Source organism: Hyla sarda, unplaced genomic scaffold, assembly GCF_029499605.1.
Source record: "Hyla sarda isolate aHylSar1 unplaced genomic scaffold, aHylSar1.hap1 scaffold_111, whole genome shotgun sequence".
Lineage (NCBI taxonomy): Eukaryota > Metazoa > Chordata > Amphibia > Anura > Hylidae > Hyla > Hyla sarda.
Window position 1 is genome coordinate 108,137 of NW_026607730.1, and position 16,895 is coordinate 125,031.

Genomic DNA, 16,895 nt, shown 5'->3' on the forward strand with positions numbered 1-16,895 from the left:
AGGTACAGGTGGTGGGAGAGCACTTGTTTTTGGGGAGCACACACCACTACACTGAGCACATTTTATTTTGGGAGAGGTATATAGACGATATTTTGATTTTTTGGGATGGGGATTTTACACTTTCTACGGATTTTGTTTGTGAGCTCAGTGACAATGACAGTGGCATGAGATTCACCTTGGAAGAAGGTGGAAAGAGCATACATTTTCTGGACATCACCATTTCTATCGATGACAATTGGAGGATTCAGACAAACATCTACAGGAAGCCTACGGTGACAAATAGCTTCCTTCAGTGGGAAAGCTGGCACCCTGGACCACTGAAGTGAAGCATACCGTATGGCCAATATTTATGAGCAAAGAGAAATTGCTCACGAGAAGGAGATTTTCAAGCTGAGAGTAGGAACCTTATGCAGCGGTTCATAGAGAGGGGCTACCCAAAAAACATATGCGGAGAGCATACAATAGTTAGACATCTGGACAGGACTGAATTGCTGAATCCAAATAGGGGAGCTAACCCTACACCTAAAGTCATTAGATGTATAGGTACCTTTGATGGCTATGCCTCAACGATCACCTAGATACTTAAGTATCATTGGCATGTTCTTAAATTAGACAATGACCTGCAAGGGGTCATTAGTACCAGACCTAGTATCACCTATAGGCGAGGGGCCAACATTAAGGGCATATTATTGCACAGCCACCAAAAGAAAGAATACCAACGAGTCAGTCGTGGATTCCAAACCTACCACCTGGCTCTCATTTGTGTGGCCACTGCGTGATGTGCAGATTTATGCCTAGAATTAAAAAATTCCAAAACCCAGGAGATGGAAGAGTGTATGAGATCAGGCAATTTCTTAATTGCAGTAGCCGTAATGTCGTTTATATAGCTACCTGCCCCATGTTATATGTGGGGAAAACGACACAGGAACTAAGAAGGCAGGTTGGAAGACACAGCACGATCAGGACAGGGGCTGATACCCCCCTAGCACGTCACATCCGTTTGAGACATGGAAATAAGCTTGATATAATGAAGTTCTGGGGCCTTAGTCAACTTAAGTTGGGCCCCCGAAAGGGGAACATTGACTGATTACTTTTACAAGAGGATACCAAGAGTCCATTTAGACTAAATGAGGATTTTACATTTACAGCGTTCGAGTGAAATTACTACCAAATATCGAGAATGAAGTAACCCCATCTAATAGACTACTCCAATTACCCGGTGATATTAGTATGTAGGTTTACTCCTATGGTGCATTGCTTATTCCTGTATGAAATATACTACAGTACTTACCTGTGGTTAGTGGATAGATGGGAGGAGTATGAAGGAAGGAATGGAGTTCTGAGGCCAAGAAACAGCAAAGATACCTATAAAATACAAGAACAACAACTCTTTTTATACATAATTTAACACCCATTGATATGATTGATATTAGGGCACTTACCTGGCAGTGAGATGGAGGGATGAAGTAGACATAAGGATGTAGCAGTGGAAAACTGGAACAATGAGCTCATGAGTGAGCGAGAATCTGCGAAAGCATAGATTTAAGTGTTAGGACAATCCACGCAAGAGACCAGAGCACATATGGGGCAGTGAGGAATTTGGAATACTGTGGTGTTAGGAGACATGGTGACAAACATTAATAGACAACATCAGTGATACCATACACTAATAAGAGCATGGGCCTGGTTAGTGTTGCTGGGATCCTGACCAGTGGTACCATGCTGAATAGTGGGTACACAGTTGATATATATGAATTATACAATGGGACGGATTTTGAACCTCCGGCAGATACTATATGGCAGGGGGCATCCATGTAGGATGTCATGTAATGCATGGAGTATTGAAAACATCACAAAGAGAAACCGGAGGAACCCGGTCCAAAATCCGGATGGATGATTATGGAACAACTACTAAATCATTTCATACATAGGAGGATCTATCCATGTCCCTATTGTTCAATAGTTGCCAAGAACTGCCAACTTTGGGGAGTTCTACCTATGCACCAGTGTACTCTAACCTCACTTTCTAGCTCCATCTAGAATGTCATCCCTACTTATCCCATTTTGTCATCCCTATGGAGATACAGGGTATTTCATATGTACTCTCACTAAATGTGTTATCAATAATAAGTCTAAAGTAGACTCCAAATCCATCTATAGTAATATCCTCATCATACATCCATCCCTAATACTCCCTGACTATTGATATAATGACCAGGAGGTATTTTACTTACCCGAACATCATAAGAAATAATGAATGATTCCGAGTTCAAGTGTAATTAACAAGCGCAGTAAGCGATGCAGAGTGTATGACAGATGGAGATGCCGGCACTAAGTTTTCCCGCATGCGCGAAATAGATAACAAGGCAAGTCATAGACACATAATACTGAAGCCACATACTCACATTGATGTTAAGTTCTCAAGCATGCGTGAATTACGTGAAGCTGGAGACATAACACACCAGTAGAGTATGCACGCGCATGCGCGGAGTCACGGAGTCGTGACCTCACATGTAAACAAAAGCAATATGCTGAGTGAGGCACATGATTGGCTGATGGAGACAATGTGATGCGAGCGATGATGACGCGTAGCCCGAGGATTGGCTATCTAATGAACAGGGAGTATCAGCCGTCAGGGAGGTAGGTTATTGGTGGATGGTAACAACGTGAGATATGAGAAGATTATGTGTAGCCCAGGAATTGGGTATTCAGCGTATAGGAAGTACCGGTCACCAGAGATTATATAAACACCCACCGGGCATTAGGGAGCTCGGTAGCCTCGCAACCCTTGACAAAGGTGATTCATCACTGAAACGTCGGGGAGGCTTACAGTCTAGTGTTTTAGTGGCGTGGTTATAGGGTATCAGTGACATTAGTAGAGTCAGGGACCGTGGTGATACAGCGGACATTGGAGATACCAATGGTCCACACTACATGGACACCGCAGTCCGGATCTGACCTAGCCATAGAGAGTGTGGGAGAACCCCACACTCTAAACTCAGTCACCCAAAACCATTGCAAATTTTAACATTTTCTTGGGGTACTATATAATTTTAACAAATAGATATCTTTTAAGGGAGGGTTCTAGTAAGGGTTTTCCCCAAAAAAGGGTCACCCCTTAAAGGTTGTTATTGATTAATTTGCCCTGATAACTCCCAGGGACCAATTTCTGTTATTGTATTTTGATTGTGTAGAGCCAGACTGGCCTCGAAACGGATGAAATCTATTATTTTGGTATGCAAGTCCGAACACAGGCAACGAAGGTGCACTTTAGGTTTCAGGAAAGTCCGTATCGAATGATTTAGAATAAGAACTATTGCGTGTCTTGACTAGAGCTGATATGGACCGTGATCTCAGTGACCTTGGTTTAGAATTAGGGTCCTTTTGTTTTTTCCGGGCTCCCATAAGTGAGATATAGAAAGTGCAGAAGTCACTTAGGTGCGGAGGGTGCAAAATTATTCAGAGGAATACTTAGTTTTGGACTTGCAGAAGTATTACAGAGAGTACACACCGAATGGATAAAATAGGATAGTGATAATAGAATTGCAGTATATGAAGCGTCCAAAAGGTGGCAGTATAGCACTACTTTGAGTTGTATGGAGTTAAGTAAGCACAATAGTCCAGAAGACACCGGATGTATCCACTGCAATGTAGAAAATTCCTATTCAGAAACTCCAACACTGGATTTGTAGCTCACAGAAGAGGATTGCTGCTATAGCATGGTGTTATTATCACTTACCGGTCTTGGCAAGCAGAGTGCAAGTAGGTGAAATGGAGGGCGAGTAGCTGTCCCTCTATGCAGCCACAAGATGGCATCTGTTAAATAGAGAATTAATGGAGGATCACTGGGTGCACTCTAAAGTTTACAGGTAGTCCCACAAGTATTTTAGGAGAGCAGTGAAGCATCAATATATTCATATGTAGAGTGGGGGGAGATAGGATATACACCCCACAGTCCTCAGCACATATAGAAACAATAGCATTGATAAGGGTACAAGCAAATTGAGGGAAGAAATACTCTCAGCTTCCAGGCTATGTGGTAGTAGATTGAGAGTGGAGCCGGCCTCAGCTGAGTCAAGGCCAGTCTGTTGCTGTGCCGCCCTCTCTATCCCCACTCACCGCTCCACTAGTCTGCATTCGCTTCCTCCCTCTGCCTCCGGCGGCAGCTAGCAGGCTCCAGATCCACGGACAGACAGGTAGGTGGAGGCCCGACGGGTGGGATGAGTGATCCCCAGAGTGTCTCCTCAGGACTCCGGTCACCTCTCCTGTGCGACTTGCTGTACTCAGTCCACGTGACGCAGCAGAACGAGGGAGCGTCTGCACACGTGGGTGCTGGGGGCACTCTGGCGGGACCTCGCACTGCTCCAAAATGGGACCGATCAGGGCGAGAAAGGCACCGGAAGAATCAGGTGGGCTTAAGGTATATCCGTAGATAGATTTTGTAAAGATAGGGCTTCTTCCGGCAGGGCAATAACAGTTTTGTGGTAGCCAGGAGTTGAGCTCCGCAGAGAGATGTCTTATGCCATGAACTTCCAGTCCCGCCCCCCAATATTACATTTGTAACCATATATGTATGAAACCATATTGATATCAAATTCAAGTTTTTCAAAAAGTACCCATAATGGGTGCAGGTTTGTATATATTTGGTTTAAATTTGAGGTTTAAAGTTTTCAGTTTGTTTTATTTGAAAAAAAAAAAAATTATATTTTATTATATATTTTTTTTTATTATATTATATATTATATTATTGCCCTTCTGCTCCACAGGAGATTTCTGTCATCCCTGAGCTTGTTTTTACTGTTTTTTTTTTTTGTTTGTTTTTTTTAGAGAAAAATACAAACACTAAAAGGTTGAATTGATTTTTCCTCTATCTTGGGGGGACAAAGACCTTGGGTATATGCTGTTGCTAGGAGACTTGACACTATGGAAACCAAAAAAAGCCGGCTCCTCCCAGCAGGATATACCCACCTACAGAGCCTGAAGTAATCAGTTTTAGCTTAGTGTCTGCAGGAGACAGATGCTGGTCTGGGGTTTCCCAGACCTGGTCAAACATTTTTTTTATTTTCCAGATTAGGGACATTTAATTTCTTATTCCCTTTTATTTTCCTGTTTTTTAGGTGGGGACTCAGGAACATAGCATTCACCGTTTCCCCATTTGCGATTTGAGGGGGCACAGGCATCATGGATGTATTGTCAACCCCCTCTCGGCACTCTATTATTGCCTAAGGATGTGGGACCTTTTTCAGTGAGGTGGGTCCGTTAACCCACATTTTTTTCTTACTCTCCCGAGGTCTACCTACCCCAGGAACTGTCTGGGGCTTGTCAGTGGTGTAGGACTGTCTCGGTGCCTATCTGTTCAGGTGCCAGCGCTTAAACACTTGGTTATTTTTCCTCAGCAGCCGTGTCTGCCGACTTCTCCCTTCCCCGCTCTCACATATGCGTCTGCCGCATCATGTGTCAATACGTCTCCTACGTTTCTTCTCCTGTCGGCAACTGTAAACTGCCGGCGGAGTGTTTACCCGCTCCCTTCCCCTTGCGCTCTCCTATGCGACGGGGTTTGAGAGCGGGAGCCATTATCACCGGCCATGTTATTTACTTTCTGCCAGAAGTTTGCGGACTTCAGCTCCGCCCACCCGTGGCCAGCGGGGATCGCGCCCTATGAGGCACAGGCGCACAAGTTACTTCTGCCACTTAGCGCAGTGCACACGCAGAGGGGATCTAGGACCAATCAGAGGTGCCCTAGTCTAATCCGGCCCCTCTTCTCACTGGTCCTGCTTGCCCCTGCCTCTCTCTCAGCATAAAGTTCTCCTCACAGCAGCTGCCCTGTTAGGGACACAGAAGCTGGTGAGACTGTTGCATTTTTTTACTATATTCAAGCCCAGAACTGTTCCTCCCTCTAAGCAGTTAACTGGGACCCTGGTCACCTATTATACTTGCAAGGGCTGCAACAATAAAATGTCTGGTTCTGCTGAACCCACTTGTTCCGCCTGCACCACTGCACCCCCTGGTATTTCTACTCAGGATGCTCCCCCAGACCCTGTGGGCTTGGCTATCCCCCTAGGTTGGGTGTCCTCCCTCTACCAGTCTATTTCCAACTTGGCGCAGAACTCTCGTTCCGTGGTGACTCTCTTGGAGAGGTCCTCCTTACACCGGCCCTCCAGGGAGACCTGCTCTCCCACTTACTATGCTACACGCTCTCACAAGAGTCATAGGGGTGTTTCCTCGGACTCATTCCCAGAGTCTTCTAGCAGACACAGGCGCTCCCCTCACAGGTTTCGCCCCTCTGTTCCAGCTTCCCGCACGCGTCTCTCTTCCAGAGGACACTCCCCTGTCACCATTCTGGATCTCCACGTCAGTGTCTCCTTCCAAGGCTGCCTCCACTCATTACCACTCTCCTGGAGAACTTTTAGATGAGGCTTCTGCCTCTGACCTCAGGAACGAACAGACACAATGGACAGGGTGGACACCTTGGTTTCGGCCATAAAAGGGAGACCTTCCATCTAGGATGACACAGGAACTTCGGATGTAGCTCCAGAAGTTTCACCATGACCCACCGGCACCAAAAAGGTTTTCAGCTCTCATGCTGAATTTGAAGCCTTTCTGGAATCTGCCTGGAGGCACCCTGATAAGTTTCCAGAAGCAAAGAAGGTTCAAGCGCAGTATCCCTTTGCCAAGGACCTCCCCTCCAATTGTGGATCCACCGGTCTCCCGTCTAAAGAGACTACTCTGCAGTTAGCTGATGCAACCTACACTACAGTCCCTTCTCATCCAGGGAGTAATTGTCCCGGTTCCTCCCAGGGAGCATTTGAGGCTTTTACTCCAACCTCTATGTGGTACCCAAGAAAGGGGGTTCTGTACGCCCAATCTTGTATCTGAAGCACCTCAACCAGCATCTTCTTCTGCGCCATTGGATCAAGTGGAGTTTTTCTTCGATGATCATCAAGGATGTCTACATCCACATTCTGATTTTCCCAGGACACCAGCAGTACCTCTGCTTTGCTGTTCTGGAAGGCCATTTTCAGTTCGTAGCTCTCCCCTTCGGCCTGGCCACCGCTCAGAGAGGGTCTTGACCAAGGACCTGGCGCCGGTGATCGGCGTCCTATGGACCAGAGGTGTCTCAGTGATTCCTTACTTGGATGATCTCCTGATCAAGGCAATGACCAGAGCCCAGAATCTAGAGACTCTCTCCCTCACCCTTCAGGCCTGGTCTCCCTTTGATTGGATGGTCAATCAGGACAAGTCCTACCTCTCTCCCACGCAATCCCTGATATTTTTGGGACTCCAGTTCAACACGACGTCTGCCCGGATTCGGATTCGACTCTTGTTGGGTGTTCGGGCACTTCGGTACCCCGCCCAGGTTTCTATTTTGCTTTTGCATGGAAGTCCTGGGTCGGATGGTGGCAGCCATGGAGGCCACTCCATTCGCTCAGTTTCATTTCAGACCCCTTCAACTGGTGATTTTTCCCGGTGGGACCGGTCTCCATCATCTCTCGATCCCAGGATTGTCCTTCCTCAGAAGTCCTGCCGATCCCTTCTGTGGTGGCTTTGCTCCCCCCCCCCTTCTTCAGGGGGTGCTCCTTTCTGCCCCTCCAGCGGCAAGTCATTATGACAGATGCCAGCCTTTCAGGTTGGGGGGGGGGATTTTGGGAGGCATTTTCTGGGACCGGACAGACAGTCCAGGACCTTTGGTTCCCCCCCCCCCCCCCCCCGAGAAGCCCTTCTTCCAATCAATGTATTGGAGCTGAGGGCACTCTCTGCCTGTTACATTGGGAGATCCTTCTTCAGGGCCGCCCAGTTAGTGTTCAGTCGGACTCCACTGCTGTGGCGTACATCAATCGCCAGGGCAGCATTCGCAGCTCCGTGGCGATGGCCGAAGTATCCAAAATTCTCCTCTGGGCGGAACTCAGAGTTCCAGCCATCTCGGCGATTCACATCCCTTGCGTAAACTGGGAAGCAGACTCTCTCAGCCGGTCCTGACAAGTGGTCCCTTCATCTGGAGGTATTTGCAGAGATCTGCACTCTGGGGCACTCCAGACGTGTACCTCTTTGCGTCCCGCCACAACCTGAATGTCCCCCTCTTTGTGACGAAGTCCGGGACCCCTGGGCTCTAGCCGTGGATGCTCTAGTGATTCCTTGGTCAGGCTTGGCCCTACCCCTTTTCCCTCCTCTTCCTCTCCTTCCCAGGGTCCTGAGGAAGCTCAAAGAAAAAAGGAGTTCCCGCCATTCTCGTGGCTCTGGACTGGCCCCGGAGGGCGTGGTATGCCGACGTGATCCGGTTTCTGGATGATGTTCCGCTGCGCCTTCTGCTTCATCTGGACCTTCTCTCTCTAGGTCCCCTGTGCCAACCCAATTTACTGTCGCTGCATTTGATGGCGTGGCAGTTGAGAATGCGGTTCTAAGGACCCGAGGTTTCTCTCCCCAGGTGATTCACACCATGCTCAGGGCGCGCAAGCCTGAAGCTCTAAAGTTTACCACCGTACCTGGCGGTCTTATTTTCGTTTGTGTGAATCTCAGTCTTTCTCCAGTTGTGTTCTTCCTCCCCCAACTCCTTTCCTTTTTGCAGTCGAGGCTGGAACAACAATTGGCTCTCAGCTTCCTTAAGGGTCAGGTTTCAGCCATTTCCATTCTCTTCCAACGCCCTCTAGCATCAGATTCTCATGTTCGGACTTTTCTTCAGGGAGTGGCCTATGCGGCCCCTCATTACAGGTCCCCTATACCTCCTTGGGATCTGAACATGGTCCTTGGTGCCCTGCAGGGCACTCCCTCTGAACCCCTCAGGGAGGTTTCCCTTAGTATCCTTTCCTGGAAGGTGGCGTTCCTTACTACAGTTACCTCAGCTGGCGGCTCTATCCTGCTGCTCTGTCTTCCTGATTATCCACCAGGACAAGGTTTTTTTTCGTCCAGTTCAATTTTTTTACCTTAGGTGGTTTCCGCTTTCCACCTCAATGAAGACAAGGTCCTCCCATCTGCCACCCCCCCCCCCCCATGGATGCTCCGAGAAAAGGATTTTATGGTAAGAACGAAAAAAAAATTTTTTATGTAGTGTAAAAATATTTTCAAGATGATAAACACATTACCCAAAAGGTGGAATACATTTTCAAGAGTTACTTTTGAGAAGTAACCATAATAATATGAAATTAAAGTTCAGTTTTACCAACATTACCCAAAAAGGGTGAAAACCCCATTGAATGGTATAGACTATAAAAATTAACAAATTAAAAATTTTACAAAAAATGCAGCTTTGTACAGTACATATGTTTAATTTGAGTTTACAATTCTGTTTTTGTTTTAACCCCAACCCATGATATACATGTACGTCATGGGTCGGCTCCCATTCTATAATGCAGTGCCACGCCATGGCCCCGCGTCATAGCGGGTCGGGCCCGGCACCTAGCAATGGGCGGGACCAGTGGCTAATAGCGCACGGCAGTGATCACGGTGCCGCGCGCTATTAACCCTTTAGACGCAGCGGTCAAAGTTGCGGCATCCCAACAGCTTACAGGACAGACGGAGGATCCCTACCTGCCTCCTCGCTGTCCGATCGCCGAATGACTGCTTAATGCCTGAGATCCAGGCATGAGCAGTCAAGCGGCAGAATCATTGATCACTGGTTTCCTATTAGAAAGCAGTGATCAATGTAAGATCAGTGTGTGCAGTGTTATAGGCCCCTATGGGAGCTATAACACTGCAAAAAAATAAAATTAAAAAAAAGTTACGATCATTTAACCCCTTCCCTAATAAAAAATGTATTCACCCCCTTTTCCCCCATTAAAAAAAAAAAAAAACAGTAAATAAAAACAAAAACCTATGTGGTATCGCCGCGTGTGGAATTGTCCGATTTATAAAAATATATAGTTAATTAAACCCCATGATCAATGGCGTATGCGCCAAAAAATTCAGTCCAAAATAGCGTATTTTTGGTCACTTTATATCATGAAGAAATGAATAAAAAGCGATCAAAATGTCTGAATACAAAAATGATACCGCTAAAAAGGAGGAGAATTTTAAATGTATACATTTTCCTGCATGTAGTTATGATTTTTTCCAGAAGTACGACAAAATCAAACCTATATAAGTAGGGTATCATTTTAACCGTATGGACTTACAGAATAAACATAAGGTGTATATTTTACCGAAAAATGTACTGCGTAGAAACGGAAGCCCCCAAAATTTACAATAGTGTTTCTCTTCAATTTTGTCTCACAATTATTTTTTTCCGTTTCGCCGTACATTTTTGGGGTAAAATGACTGATGTCATTACTAAGTAGAATTAGTGGCGCAAAAAATAAGCAATTATAGGGATTTTTAGGTGCAAATTGAAAGAGTTATGGTTTTTTTAAAGGTAAGGAGGAAAAAACGAAAGTGCAAAAACTGAAAAACCCTGGGTCATGAAGGGGTTAAAAATAAAAAAAAATTAACACTATAGATACCTAAATGTTTTGGACTTCAACGATTTCAGAAGTGCTAACACTAGGGCTTTCCATAGAATATTGATGGGGGTAGCTATGAATATGATGCTGATGCGTTTGAGAAGGTTCCTGAAACGTGGAGGACGTTCTACATTGGTTTTTATCGAAATCACACATTAAAGCAATGATTTTGCTCCTAAAATGTAACTTCTCCGAGTGTCATTTTAGACATACCTGGAAGTAGTGATAACAGAAAGTTACGGTCAGCATTTTGTTTATCACCACTCCACCCTCCTTCTAAACACAACATTCTGACAGGTGCCATATGTTTGCCTTCAAAACTCTTCAGTTTTCTGCATCACCTCCAAAACTAGACTTTCCCTATATTCAGCATCTTTTCATTGAAGTCTTCTGAAATGTTGCATTTGAATCCTATTTGACTTTGCTTCTTCAGCAGCTGTTGGGCTCTCTCGTTGGGTGGAAAACACTGCATGTGATTTATTCTTTTCCAATGCTGAAACACTGCATGTTGTCCTACGTGATAAGTTGATAATTACCACAAATATTTTTCATACATACCACCATTTTAAAATTTGACTGCAGCACATCTATAGCACTAATATATATATTATAATATATACACAAATATACATATATAATATATGCACTTACTTCCGAATGGCAAAACATTTTTTTGTAGAAATTGAAGATTAGGAGCATATTTCTAAACTTCAATGTTTGGTGCACCAGATCCACTGGTGGCTGCCTTCTCTTTTGTACAAAAATCGCTTGAATGCATCTCGTACTGAATGCCATTTTTGCTGCATTGTTTTGTCTGAAAAAAAAAATAAAATATTACTCATGTAAGAAATGGCTATATATTTTAAGATACGGTATATATATTTTTAATCATCTACAAACCAAATTCTCTTGATGTTTGAAGATAAATCTTAATTGGGTATAAGACAGTCCCCTACATCTTTTTGTGTAAAAGTTATCTGCATGCTTTTCATTTGTATGATCCCAAGGGGCGGGTCTGTCCTGAACTAGTAATATCAATTCCTCTGTTGGGAAATCAGGCACTATCAACGTTGGAGGTTTTTTTTTTTGTTTCTGGTCCGTAAAAAAAACAAAAAATTAGAATAGAATGTAGACCTATACATTGACAAATCCAAAATCAGATTACAACATACCTGAGCTGGTATCAGCACATGCCCAAGCTCATGTATACTATCATACAAATTAGTTCAATACAATTTATTTATTCAGATGCACAAACAAATTGTATACATACCGCAACTGAAAATTGACGAGACAAATTTGAAGATTTTTTTTTAACTTTTCTGGCTCCTAACAATAGAGGATGGCTAACGGATAAAAAAAAAATAAAAAAATTATGGAATAGTCTAGTGTACACTATTCCTGTTGGATCCTGCCCTACTGCAAAAAATATTGAATATAAAAACATTCTTTCCAGCGTTCCCTTCTGAGCGGCCCTACAGCTGGTCAGTCCTCAGGTCCATCTTCTTTCCAATTATAGAACTGAAGACAGCGGCCAGCACTGACCATTCAGGGGTCTTTATTGAAGATATCGGGGCACATACATAGCTTCAGCGAGCAGGGTCTGGAGACAGGGGTCTCGGGACAGTACTGTTTCACGCACAGCGGGCGCTTCCACTAGCCGATACACCGGCGTGGAGACACACACACCTCAATTAATTACGTGGGTCACGTCTAGAAAGTAGTCATGACACCCAAAAAAAAAACAAAGCCATGGGATAAACTGTGCAGCATACAAAATCCATGGGCGCAAAGGTATGCAAGACCTATAATTAAGATTTTTACAAGAACGGGAGCAACTCAAACCAATCGTTCAGTCCAAGGACTCCAGTCGCATCAAGTTGCACGATCCAATGAGCCTAACTTTTTAATAAGAGGTTGTTCCGATCTCCACCATACACAGGAGGATTGACTTTCTAAACCTGCGAGTTTTAAACAGGTAGCATCATTGTCATGTGCCCATTACATACCTTTGAGCCCATTGATTTTGTATTCCTCACAGTTTATCAAATGGCTTTGTTTTTGTTTGGGTGTCGTCATGACTACTTTCTTGATGTGACCCACGTACTTAATTGAGGTGCGTGCGTCCACGCCGGTGTATCGGCTGGTGGTAGAGCCCGCTGTGCGTGAAACAGTACTGTCCCGAGACCCCTGCCTCCAGACCCTGCTTGCTGAAGCCATGTATGTCCACCGATATCTTCAATAAAGACCCCTGAATGGTGAGTGAATGGCCACTGTCTTTTCTTCAGTTCTATCATTTAGACTTGTGAACTGGCTATGTGCACCACTGCAATAAGGGTAGGTGCATGAAGTGGAGCTGTATTTGAAATTAAATTGGACTATAAATTCTCTCCAGGCTCATGAGAGCAGTGCCAGAGCCCCTAGGGGGTTACACAGGTATAAGTTCCCCTCGCAATTTACTGAAAATCCTGAGTTCATGTAAGAATGGGAACAAGCACATCACGACCATGCGAAAGTCTTACAAACATTCTCAAAAAAAAAAAAAAAACTGAGTGAATATAATTCAGTTACCGCTGAGCTATGCCGCACTAAAATAGAGTATCCGACAAGAGTGAGCGAGACCACTGCTACCACTTTTTTTTAAAAGCTGGAGAAAATGATGACACAGGCAGAAATAAATGAGGAAAAAAAAAATAAAAAAAGTTTGTCAGAGAGAAAACTGATTATGACTAACCAAGTTTCACATGGAATTCTAAAGAGTCTCTATCCAGACGGAATCAACGGGGTCCTATGAAGAGGAAAAGATATAACACCAGAAGACTGTCATCCGATTTCTGGACCACAGACTGATACCACCCAGTCTGATTAAGCCACCAACCGTCAGTTGCCTGTAGTACCATCTAATGCCCCCGATCCGGCCCCTTTAGGTGAAAAACCCGGAGTGGCAGAGGGAGGAAAAGTAGTAAGCGCTGCAATAAAGAGAAAGGGAGTCTCGTGGAGAGACTAGTGACACCTGCCTAATCCAACATTGTCATCAACACCACTGATGTCGTTTTGTCGAGTGACTGCTTATCCCTCCTGTCCAAGAGTCCCGATTTCGGACTGAGCCCTTCGACCTCACACAGTTCATAATGGATATGCACAAGACAATCAGAAAAATAAATCTCTAAAATGTTTGGCAAACAAGAAAAGTCTACTGTTCAAAATACAGTGCCATGGGTTGCAAACTTCTTGATAATGTTGTGCACTGTGGAAAAAGGCAAATCTAGATTTCTGGAGATGGACTTTTAACCTTGAGATTGTTAATATTTTTCCACAATGTTGGTTCTCATGTCCTCAGACAGTTCTTTTCTCTTTTTGTTGTCCATGCTTAGTGTGGCACACACAGACACACAATGCAAAGACTAAGTGAACATCTCTCCTTTTTATCTGCTTTCAGGTGTAATTGTTATATTGCCCATATCTGTTACTTGTCCCAGGTGAGTTTAAAAGAGCATCTTATTTTTCCAGAATTTTGAAAGGGTGCCAAAAATGTTGTCCAGACCATTTTTTGGAGTTTGGTGTGACATTATGTCCAATTTGCTTTTTTCCTCTTTTGGTTTAGTTCCAATACACACAAAGGGAATACATGTGTATAGCAAAACATGTGTTACTGCAATCCTTTTCTGTGAGAAATACTTCATTTTATTGAAAAATTTCAGGGGTGCCAACATTTACAGCCATGACTTAAAAAAAAAAAAAAAATTACCCGTTATTATGGATTCATGGCCATTTCTAAGATCCTCTTCAGAAAACATTGATAATCTTTTTAAAAATTATATCTAAAAAAACAAAAAAAATTAAGAAACACACCAACTTTACATGAGACATGCATTGGTAGAGCACACTACATAAAATATACCATTATAATTGCTGACCCTAACACCACACAGTTTGCAGATGCACAAAAATATCGTTCAGTTATTATGTGTATAATCATGTATTTTACTCACTTTCTGCAGATCAGGGTAGGGCTCTTCAATATTTTCTGTGTACCAATATGGCAGCCTGTCTCCTCAGATAGTTCCTGTGTGGGAGGGAGATTAGAGATTGAGATATCAGAGCATCCTGAGAAGAAGAATCTAGTGGTTTCTAGCACTCTCCAGAGTCTACTGCGCATCCGTACAAAAAAAAAAAAAAAATACACAATCGTGTGCAATTAATCTGATAGAATTGCACAGTCACAATTTCATGTGATTTACATTGACCTCAAGAAATCTGACGCCATTTCTATCCGATTTTGAATCTGAACAAAAAATCGTGGACAACCACGATTTTATGTCCGATCTTATATCGTGCAAAATCGGATGCGGATCAAAACTGATGCATTTGTTTATCATTAATGAATGGAAGTCAATGGATACGACTTGGCATGCAGATTTGTACGATTTCAAAGTTAAAAATCGTGAGAAGAAGTAGGATGGTAAAATCGTGATGTGAATGCACCCTTACTACTCTTCAGCTTACTTACTTTCTGGTGGTTGGCTCCTCTTGGAGGTCATTAGCAAGTCTTGAGGTTATCAAAGAGGCTTTCTCCATGCTGTCCATGGTCTTCTCCCTGTATATTCGCTCAGCCGTAGTTTTTCAGTGAGACAGGTATTTAGCAAATATATCTTTATCATTGCTGTTTTTGGAGTTACAAGCCACAAAGGTTTCAGCGTTACTTCTGACTTGCTGTCTTGTCACTGATTTTGTTCCAAATCTACAAAGAAAATATTCAAAATAAGTTCAAAACATTTCCATGTAGAATAGAAACATGAGAAAAATACCTACTTATGAAATCTGCCAATATCATTAGAAACCTTGTAGATTTTATCCCCAGAGGAGAAGAGGAAAGTTTTGTATCTCTTTGTCATGCCTTAGAAACGTAGGTCTCACTTTATCATGGTAGATTTTGAACCACCTAAAAAAAAAAAAAAAAAAAAAAAGGAATAAATAATGTTAAGGCAATGATAGCTCAAATAAAAAAGGGAGAGATACATCGGATCACCCCAAGTAGGGAATAGTGTGGTCCTGAGCTCACCCAGAACCCCTTTCCCTGCCTACTTGCATAACCTCCAAAGACAGCGGATCGACAACTGGCCATGGTCCTGGGCTGGGCTAAAGTGCATTGGCGTCACAGGTCAAAATAACAAACAAAACTAACTGTACGGAGATGAGGAAACAGGCAAGGATGCAAAGGGTTAACAAGCAAACAGGGACTCAGGAGAATATATAATGGCAAGAATGCAAAGTAGTAACAGACAGATATAAGGAAGATATAGCAGCAGGTATATAGCGTACAGACAACAGCCTCAGGACCAAAGCAATATACAGCAGGTATGAGGGTCATGACAAATCAGGTTACCAGGAGATATAGCGGCAGGTTTACCATGAATGAGAATGGGTGGGCACTATACAGATAAGGATACACTGGTGCATGGTCACACAAGACTGAATGCAGAAACACACCAGGTATAGGGGCAAAGCTAGATAAGCAATGGATCAGGATTCATACCGTGGTAAAACACAAACTTCAAGCAGGTATGAATATCAGTCAAGATTCTATACAGATCAGGATACACAGGGAATGAATACTACAAGACTAAACATAAAACACTATGTATAGGGGTAGAGCAAAAAGCAATGTTTCAGGACCTATAACATTGCGGAGAACACCTCACTAATCATGAATACACATCAAGATACAGATTCAGATAACACATACAAACTAGATTGATTCGAACTGACCATAGTACAGACAAATTAAATGGCCACTGTCAGTTACAAAAAATGTTGATAGGTTTTGCAAATGCTTTCATTAGAAAATTCAGTATTTCATACTGAAAAAGCCAGTCAAACAACTGACCCCCCCCCCCCCCCCCCCCCCCCGCCTGCCTGCTTGGACACTTACTAATCCTGCTGTGTCCATGCGTCATCACCTATGTCATGGACACACTTCCTTGATTGACAGCTGTGAGTGCAGGGCTTACAGCTGGAGGAAAAATCCTCCCACTGTCAGCTTGTGTCCCGCTACTGTCAGTTAGGACAAGCTGGGAGTTGTAGTTTTGCTAATGCTGGGGGAGATGTGAGCAGACAGCATACTGAGGGAGGGGGCGGAGACCTGCACAGTGAGGCCACCCCCCCTCCCTTTGAGAGGAATTCAGACTGGCGAGCTAAATTAAAAGTAATAAAATAAAAGGTGCTAGATGCCAAAATTAGATGTACATGGTCAGGATTAGGTACTGAGTGATATACAGTGGTCCCTCAACATACGATGGTAATTTGTTCCAAACGAGCCATCGTTTGTCGAATCCATCGTATGTTGAGGGATTCGCGCAATGTAAAGTATAGGAAGCTGTACCCACCTGTCCTCGCCGATTGTGACCCTGGGCCTCCGCTGGGCTCTCCTGGTCTTCTCCGGTCCTCTGCTGTCTTCCGCAAGGC

General features: G+C 43.8%; 2 long non-coding RNA genes across 2 annotated transcripts; both read right to left on the reverse strand.

Moving 5' to 3' along the window:
* Nucleotides 1-10,649: 10,649 nt before the first annotated feature.
* Nucleotides 10,650-14,249, reverse strand: LOC130301096 (uncharacterized). Its single transcript, XR_008851801.1, has 3 exons — nt 14,179-14,249; nt 11,082-11,244; nt 10,650-10,943 (listed from the first exon to the last, which is right to left on the reverse strand). It is a non-coding gene; the product is annotated as an uncharacterized LOC130301096 (long non-coding RNA).
* A 208-nt stretch (nt 14,250-14,457) lies between these two features.
* On the reverse strand, nt 14,458-15,372 carry LOC130301097 (uncharacterized). Its single transcript, XR_008851802.1, has 3 exons — nt 15,243-15,372; nt 14,941-15,171; nt 14,458-14,496 (listed from the first exon to the last, which is right to left on the reverse strand). It is a non-coding gene; the product is annotated as an uncharacterized LOC130301097 (long non-coding RNA).
* Between the last annotated feature and the right edge of the window lie 1,523 nt (nt 15,373-16,895).